The following is a 9,322-nucleotide window of genomic DNA, read 5'->3' on the forward strand; positions in this document are numbered from 1 at the left end:
AGGGCTCAGCAACAATGGGATGCTGCCACATTCACGAATCATTTAATAAAGCTAATTAAATCTTTAAAATGTACTCTGTTGAATTTTTTAAATTTAACAATAGCCATGATTGATTAAATCCTTGGCCATTGGCAAATGATTCAACCTCCCGCCCCTCTCCCTTCCCCAAAGTTGGAGGGGGACTGAAAGTTCCAACCCTCCAATCACCTGGTAGGGGCCACTAGCAAGCAGCCCAGGATTTGGTCATCTAGGGTTTCCCAAAGTCACCTCATTAACATAACAAATGACATCCTGATAGCTCTCTGCACTTAGTGAATTCCAAGGGTTTTAGGAGCTCACTGCCAGAAAAGGCTATGAAGAACAAATACATATTTACTATAAATTACAGTATCACACTATTAAAGTTGCAACTGAACTTTAAACAGCTTAAGGAATTTATACTAAACAAAATTAGTAATTGTTTAAGTGCTCTTGAAAAGATGGTTATTGATATATTATTCATTAGATTTAGAAATTTAATAAAATAAGCCTTGAAGAAAACATGACTAACAGTGAACATCTTTCACCCACATCAAAAGTCTTGCGGACGCTAAAAAATTCATACTCAGTTTGAAGAACACAGGATTAACATATTCCTTGGCACATGACTGCCCTCCTCTAGAGGCAGAGTTAACACATGTAGAGTACTCTTCACAGAGTAACACAAACCTAAGGCATTCTGTGCATGTTACTTCTGTGCAACCAGAAAGTAAATATCACTGTTATCACTTATTAAGTACTTACTATTCTTTCATCAAATATCTACTGAGTGCCATTCATGTGCCAGTCATTGTGTTAAATGAAGACTTTTTTTTTTTTTTAAAGATTTTATTTATTTATTTGAGAGAGAGAATGAGACAGAGAGAGAGAGAGCATGAGAGGGGGGAGGATCAGAGGGAGAAGCAGACTCCCTGCTGAGCAGGGAGTCCGATGCGGGACTCGATCCCGGGACTCCAGGATCATGACCTGAGCCGAAGGCAGTCGCTTAACCAACTGAGCCACCCAGGCGCCCCTGTGTTAAATGAAGACTTAACTAAACAGACAAGAAACCCTTTCTTTCAAGAATTAATACTTATTCTTCTGAAACGGTTCCAAAAATAGAAACGGAAGGAAAACTTCCAAACTCATTTTACGGGCCAGCATTACCTTGATCCCAAAACCAGACAAAGACCCCATCAAAAAGGAGAATTACAGACCAATATCCCTGATGAACATGGATGCAAAAATTCTCACCAAAATACTAGCCTACAGGATCCAACAGTACATTAAAAGGATTATTCACCACGACCAAGTGGGATTTATTCCTGGACTGCAAGGTTAGTTCAACATCCACAAATCAATGTGATACAATACATTAATAAAAGAAAGAACAAGAACCATATGATCCTCTCAATAGATGCAGAAAAAGCATTGGCAAAGTACAGCATCCTTTCTTGATTAAAACTCTTCAAAGTGTAGGGATGGAGGGTATATACCTCAATATCATAAAAGCCACCTATGAAAAACCCACAGCGAATATCATTCTCAATGGGGAAAAACTGAGAGCTTTTCCCCTAAGGTCAGGAACACGGCAGGGATGTCCACTATCACCACTGCTATTCAACACAGTACTAGAAGTCCTAGCCTCAGCAGTCAGACAACAAAAAGAAATAAAAGGCATCCAAATCAGCAAAGAAGTCAAACTCTCACTGTTTGCAGATGATATGATACTTTATGTGGAAAACCCAAAAGACTCCACCCCAAAACTGCTAGAACTCATACAGGAATTCAGTAAAGTGCCAGGATATAAAACCAATCCACAGAAATCAGTGGCATTTCTATACACCAACAACAAGACAGAAGAAAGAGAAATTAAGGAGTCAATCCCATTTACAATTGCACCCAAAACCATAAGATACCTAGGAATAAATCTAACCAAAGAGGCAAAGAATCTGTACTCAGAAAACTATAGAATACTCATGAAAGAAATTGAGGAAGACACAAAGAAATGGAAAAACGTTCCATGCTCATGGACTGGAAGAACAAATATTGTGAAAATGCCTATGCTACCTAGAGCAATCTACACATTTAATGCAATCCCTATCAAAATACCATCCACTTTTTTCAAAGAAATGGAACAAATAATCCTAAAATTTGTATGGAACCAGAAAAGACCCCAAATAGCCAGAGGAATGTTGAAAAAGAAAAGCAAAGCTGGCGGTATCACAATTCCGGACTTCAAGCTCTATTACAAGGCTGTCATCATCAAGACAGTATGGTACTGGCACAAAAACAGACACATAGATCAATGGAACAGAATAGAGAGCCCAGAAATGGACCCTCAACTCTATGGTCAACTACTCTTCAACAAAGCAGGAAAGAATGTCCAATGGAAAAAAGACAGTCTCTTCAACAAATGGTGTTGGGAAAATTGGACAGCCACATGCAGAAGAATGAAACTGGACCATTTCCTTACACCACACATAAAAATAGACTCAAAATGGATGAAAGACCTAAATGTGAGACAGGAATCCATCAAAATCCTTGAGAAGAACATCAAATCCTGAGGTCGAAGAGGAGCAACCTCTTCGACCTCAGCCTCAGCAACTTCTTCCTAGACACATTGTCAAAGGCAAGGGAAGCAAGGGCAAAAATGAACCATTGGGACTTCATCAAGATAAAAAGCTTTTGCACAGCAAAGGAAACAGTCAACAAAACCAAAAGACAACCAACAGAATGGGAGAAGATATTTGCAAATGACATATCAGATAAAGGGCTAGCATCCAAAATCTATAAAGAACTTATCAAACTCAAAACCCAAAGAACAAATAATCCAATCAAGAAATGGGCAGAAGACATGAACAGACATTTCTGCAAAGAAGACATCTAAATGGCCAACAGACACATGAAAAAGTTTTCAACATCACTGGGCATCAGGGAAATACAAATCAAAACCTCAGTGAGATACCACCTCACACCAGTCAGAATGGCTAAAATTAACAAGTCAGGAAACGACAGATGTTGGCGAGGATGCGGAAAAAGGGGAACCCTCCTACACTGTTGGCGGGAGTGCAAGCTGGTGCAGCCACTCTGAAAAAAAGTATGGAGGTTCCTCAAAACGTTGAGAATAGAGCTACCCTACAACCCATCAATTGCACTACTGGGTATTTACCCCAAAAATACAAATGTAGTGATCCGAAGTGGTATGTGCACCCCAATGTTTATAGCAGCAATGTCCACAATAGCCAAACTATGGAAAGAGCCAAGATGTTCATCAACAGATGAATGGATAAAGAAGATGTGGTATATATATACAATGGAATATTATGCAGCCATCAAAAAAACCCACCCAAAATCTTGCCATTTGCAACAACATGGATGGAACTAGAGGGTATTGTGCTAAGTGAAATAAGTCAATCAGAGAAAGACAAGTATCATATGATCTCACTGATATGAGGACTTTGAGAAACAAGACAGAGGATCATAGGGGAAGGGAGGAAAAAATGAAACAAGATGAAACCAGAGAGGGAGACAAAACATAAGAGACTCTTATCTCAGGAAACAAACTGAGGGTTGCTGGAGTGGTGGGGGTGGGAGGGATGCAGGGGCTGGGTGATGGACATTGGGGAGGGTATGTGCTATGGTGAGGGCTGTGAATTGTGTAAGACTGATGAATCACAGACCTATACCTCTGAAACAAATAATATACTATATGTTAAAAAAAAAAAAAAGATAGTAGGAAGGGAAAAATGAAGGGGGGGAAATCGGAAGGGGAGACGAACCATGAGAGACTATGGACTCTGAGAAACAAACTGAGGGTTATAGAGGGGAGGGGGTGAGGGAATGGGTTAGCCCGGTGATGGGTATTAAGGAGGGCACGTATTGCATGGAGCACTGGGTGTTATACTCAAACAATGAATCACGGAACACTACATCAAAAACTAATGATGTAATGTATGGTGTCTAACATAACATAATAAAATAAAAAATACTAAAGTTAAAAATAAAACCTACCCAGATAAAGTGAAAAAAAAAAAAACAAAACCCTTCTTTCATAAACCTCATACTTACAATGGAGAGAAATGCTACTCACATTTCATACATCTAAGGGAAATACGTTTTTACCAAATAACTTTCCTATATGTACAACTTAAAATTCTCTATTATCATTTAATATTGTATAATCATACAAGATTTTTGGACATGAGAGGCTCCATTTTTAAGAAAAGCTCCATTTTATTTTTTATTTATTTATTTATTTATTTATTATTTGAGAGAAAGCAGGGGCAGGGGGAGAGGGAGAAGCAGGGAGCCTGGATGTGAGGCTCAATCCCAGGACCCTGAGATCATTACCTGAGCTGAAGGCAGATGCTTAACCAACTGAGCCACCCAGGCACCCCATGAAAAGCTCCATTTTCAGGGAGCCTGGGTGGCTCAGTCGGTTAAGTGGTTGTCTTTGGCTCAGGTCATGATCCCAGGGTCCTGGGATCGAGCCCTGCATCAGGCTCCCTGCTCGAGGACAGCCTGCTTCTCCGTCTCCACCGTTTGTGCTCTCATGTCCACTCTCTCTCTCAAATAAATATAAAATATTAAAAAAAAAAAAAGAAAGAAAGAAAAGCTCCATTTTCCTTTCTAAAACAAATGGCTAATGATCTAATAATCTTGAACTGGGCAAAAAAACCCTTGGTCTGACCCAGAAGCGGCAACTGTTTTACAAGCAATTATATGTAAAATCAAGAGGGCCATGAACATCTTGATCAATAAAACTGCTGGCTATGGACTTTCTGAAGACAGAATAATTAACTAATGCATAGGAGGAACAATTTCATTTATCAACACCGAGAGAACAGTCATTGTGTAACCACATTGGTTCTGCCTGTGAGTAACAATTAACTTTTTCTTTTAACCAAATCGTGTAATTGCCCCCCACATCTTTTCTCATAAAAACCCCTTCCTTTCACCTTGCATGTGGGATACTTTTCTGGATACTGCCAGAATCTGTGCTCCATAAACTGATTCTTCAATTCCAAATAACCAGCAGGGTAAAGGTCATTGTGCTTGGCTCTGGGAGAGCTTGGAGGACACTGGATCTGAAGGGCACCTGGGACACACAGGGGGAAGGTTGGTTACTCATCTCGAAGTATGTCGCAGAGAGGTAGCCTTTGCATTCACAGAGAGACCCCTCTGGGAACAAAGAAACTGGCAGAAGCCATTTCCCTCCCTCACCCTCAGCATAAGCAGAGGGTCACCTGTGGGAACTAGTGTGGCGCCCACATTTCTTACCTAAATTGCTCACACCAAAACCCTCCACCCAGCCCCAGAACTCCAGAAGACTGGTCCTTCCCATTCAGCTTGCCTCTGTTCCAGCACAGTGAGCCCCCTCCTCGAGAAGAGGAGCTCTAGTCCCTGCCAACACCACGTCTCCTGACCTGGGACTTTTGTGAGGCCTCGGTTCCAGTGGCAGCAGTGACAGGTCTGATTTCACAAGCAGACCAGAGCATACCTAGTAAAAACGCACCACATTCAGGCCAGGAACCAAACATTGCCCATAACAGGCAAAGAGAGCCTCTGCAGACAACTGGCCTGAAGGATATAGCAGCCAGCACACAAGAGCAGAGCACATGCAGCACACACTGGCGACACTCCCAGAAGCAACAGGCCCTGGGGAACATGGGACACTATACTGCAGAGCACTACAGGACCTCTTCTTCATAAAGCCATTGCAGCCACGAACAGAAGACATAGCTGACCTTCTTAACACATAGAAACAGGTACAGAGACAGACAAAATGAGAAGACAGAGGAATTTCTCCCAAATGAAAGAACAGGACAAGGCCACAGCTGGAGATCTAAGCAAAACAGATAGAAGTAACATGCCTGACAGAGAATTTTTTTTTTAAGATTTTATTTATTTATTTGTCAGAGAGAGAGAGAGCACACAAGCAGAAGGAGCAGCAGGTAGAGGGAGAAGCAGGCTCCCCGCTGAGCAAGCAAGTCCCCCAATGCGGGACGTGATTCCAGGACCCTGGGATCTGAGCCACGCAGGCCTCTCCCTGATAGAGAATTTAAAGCAATAATTATGAGGATACTCACTGGTCTTGACTAAAGACTGGAAGACATCAGTGAAACAATTAACCCAGGGATAAGACATAACATAGTAGAGATAAAGGGCTCCATAAACAAAATGAGACACACATTTGATGGAATGAACAACAGATTATAAGAAGGAGAGGAACAAATGAATGACTTAGAGGACAGTAATGAAAAGTAATCAAGGGGCGCCTGGGTGGCTCAGTCGTTAAGCGTCTGCCTTCGGCTCAGGTCATGATCCCAGGGTCCTGGGTTCAAGCCCCACATCAGGCTCCCTGCTCAGCAGGAAGCCTGCTTCTCCCTCTCCCACTCCCCCTGCTTGTGTTCCCTCTCTCGCTGTATCTCTCTCTGTCAAATAAATAAATAAAATCTTAAAAAGAAAAGAAAAGAAATAAAAGGCATCCAAATCAGTAAGGAAGAAGTACAACTTTCAGTATTTGCAGATGACAGGATACGATACGTAGAAAACCCAACACACGCCATCAAAAAACTGCTAGAACTGCTAAATGAATTCAATAAAGTGTCAGGATACAAAATATACCTACAAAAATATGTTGCATTTCTACCCACCAATAATAAAGCAGCAAAAAGAGAAAATAAGAAAACAATCTTGTTTACAATTGCACCAAAATTAATAAGATTCCTAGGAATAAATCTAACCAAAGAGGTGAAAGACCTAAACTCTGAAAACTACAAAACACTGGTGAAAGAAATTGAAAACAAGAAAAGAAATGGAAAGAAATTCCATGCTCATGGATTGGAAGAACAAATATTGTTAAAATGTCTATACTACCCAAAGTATGCAATCCCTATCAAAATACCAATAGCATTTTTCACAGAAGTAGAACAAACAATCCTAAAATTTGTAAGGAACCACAAAGAACCCTGAATAGCCAAAGCAATCTTGATAAAGAAAAGCAAAGCTGGAGGCATTACAATTCCTGACTTCACATTATATTACAAAGCTGTAGTAATCAAAATAGTATGATACTGGCACAAAAATAGACATATAGATCAATGGAATAGAACAGAAAACCCAGAAATGAACCCACAACTAAATGGTAAATTAATCTTTGACAAAGCAGGAAAGAATATCCAATGGGAAAAAGAGTCTCTTCAACAAACAGTATTGGGAAAACTGGACAGCAACATGAAATTGGACCACTTTCTTGCATCATACACAAAAATATAAATTCAAAATGGATTAAAGACTTAAATGTGAGACCCGAAACCATAAAAATCATAGAAAAGAACACCGGCCGTAATTTCTCAAACATGGCCAAAGCAACTTTTTTCTAGATAGGTATCCTGAGGCAAGGGAAACAAAAGCAAAAATAAACTATTGGGATTACATCAAAATAAAAAGCTTCTACACAGTGAAGGAGACAATTAACAAAACCAAAACGCAGCCTATGGAATGGGAGAAAATAACTACAAATGACATAGCCAATAAAGGGTTAATATCCAAAACATATAAAGAACTTATAAAACTCAACATGTAAAAAACAAATAATCTAATTAAAAAGTGGGCAGAAGACATGAACAGACATTTCTCCAAAGACATACAGATGGCCAACAGACACATGAAAGGATGTTCAACACCACATCATCAGGGAAATACAAATCAAAACTACAATGAGATCTCACCTCACACCTGACAGAATGGCTAAAATCAACAACATAAAAAACAACAGGTGTTGGTGAGGATGTGGAGAAAAAGGAACCCTTGTGCACTGTCGGTGGGAATGCAAACTGGTGCAGCCACTGTGGAAAACAGTATGGAGGTTCCTCAAAAAATTAAAAATAGAACCATCCTACTATCTGATCTCACAATCACACTACTGGGTATTTACCCAAAGAATACAAAAACACTAATTCAAAGGGATACATGCACCTCTATGTTTATCATTATTTACAATAGCCAAGATATGAAAGCAGCCCAAGTGTTCATTAATTGTGAATGGATAAAGAAGTGTGGTGTGTGTGTGTATATATGTATACAATGAAATATTATTCAGCCACAAAAAAGAATGAAATCTTGCCATTTGCAAGGACATGGATAGAGCTAGAGAGTATAATGCTAAGTGAAATAAGTCATAGACAAATACCATATGATTTCACTCATATGTGGAGTTTAAGAAACAAAATAAGCGAGCAAAGGGGAAAAACAAAGACAAACCAAGAAACAGATTATTAACTATAGAGAACAAACTGATGGTTACCAGAGAGTAGGTGGATTGAGGGGGGAGGGGGGAGAGTGGGTGAAACAGGTGATGGGAATTAAGGACTGCACTTGTGATAAGCACCCTCAGGTGATTAAAATAAAAACTTAAATATATTCTCTAAGAATTTAATTATGTGATAAGTTATGGTATCACTTAAATGAAAATATGTATATATGTGTGTATATAAATCTCACGTTTATATATGTATATAAGTAAAACCAACATACCCAGCACTCAATATAAAATGTACTATTTGTGGGGGCCTGGGTGGCTCAATCTGCTAAGCGACCAACTCTTGGTTTCCCTCAGGTCTTGATCTCATGGTCGTTGATCCAACCCCGCCTCCTGCTCCAAGCAAAGTGGAGAGTGGGCTTGAGATTCTCTTCCTCTCCCTCTGCCTCGCCCCCCCCCCCCCGTTTAGGCTTTGCATGCGCTCTCTCTCAAATACATAAATCTTTTAAAATAAACAAATAAATAAAATGTACTATTTTCTATATTAATAAAAAAAAATTGGGAGTGCAAGGAAGGTATTTTCTAAGAGAAACAGTAGGTTCCAGGTTACTTGATGGGTCTTTGTTAGGCGTTCGCCAAGAAAGAAAAAAGATCAAGTCTGAAAAAATAAAGCATTTCGGAGACAAAGAGAAAATACTGTCACCTTAAACATTACTCTTAACTGTCACAACAATTATTTCCTCCTCCAACGGAGACCTTTCTTGGAGAAGTATAGAGACGGGCAAGGAGACAACAGGCCATTCTTTGGGCCCCGATGAGAAAGTCAACTGGCTCCACCTGCCACACACGACCCTCGCCATCAGAGACCAGAGCTTCCAAAGCAATCTCAGGGTCAGAGAGAAGAGTCAAGGCTTTTACTGTCAAGGGGCAGAGCCGTCTTGTCTTGTGCTCCCATATATGATTGTGTGTGACACAGCCAACAACACAATCTCCCCAAATCCACACAGTGCTGCACAGTCTCACACCCACTACTAGACA

General features: G+C 40.2%; 1 long non-coding RNA gene across 1 annotated transcript in view; it reads right to left on the reverse strand.

Moving 5' to 3' along the window:
- The window catches only part of LOC118520215 (uncharacterized), a 53,257-nt gene extending 48,028 nt beyond the window's left edge, over positions 1 to 5,229 (reverse strand). The window contains exon 1 of the long non-coding RNA XR_013444322.1: positions 4,980 to 5,229. This is a non-coding gene — a long non-coding RNA (uncharacterized LOC118520215). The remainder of the gene's footprint in view (positions 1 to 4,979) is intronic.
- Between the last annotated feature and the right edge of the window lie 4,093 nt (positions 5,230 to 9,322).

Source organism: Halichoerus grypus, chromosome 15 (genome assembly GCF_964656455.1).
Source record: "Halichoerus grypus chromosome 15, mHalGry1.hap1.1, whole genome shotgun sequence".
Taxonomy (NCBI): domain Eukaryota; kingdom Metazoa; phylum Chordata; class Mammalia; order Carnivora; family Phocidae; genus Halichoerus; species Halichoerus grypus.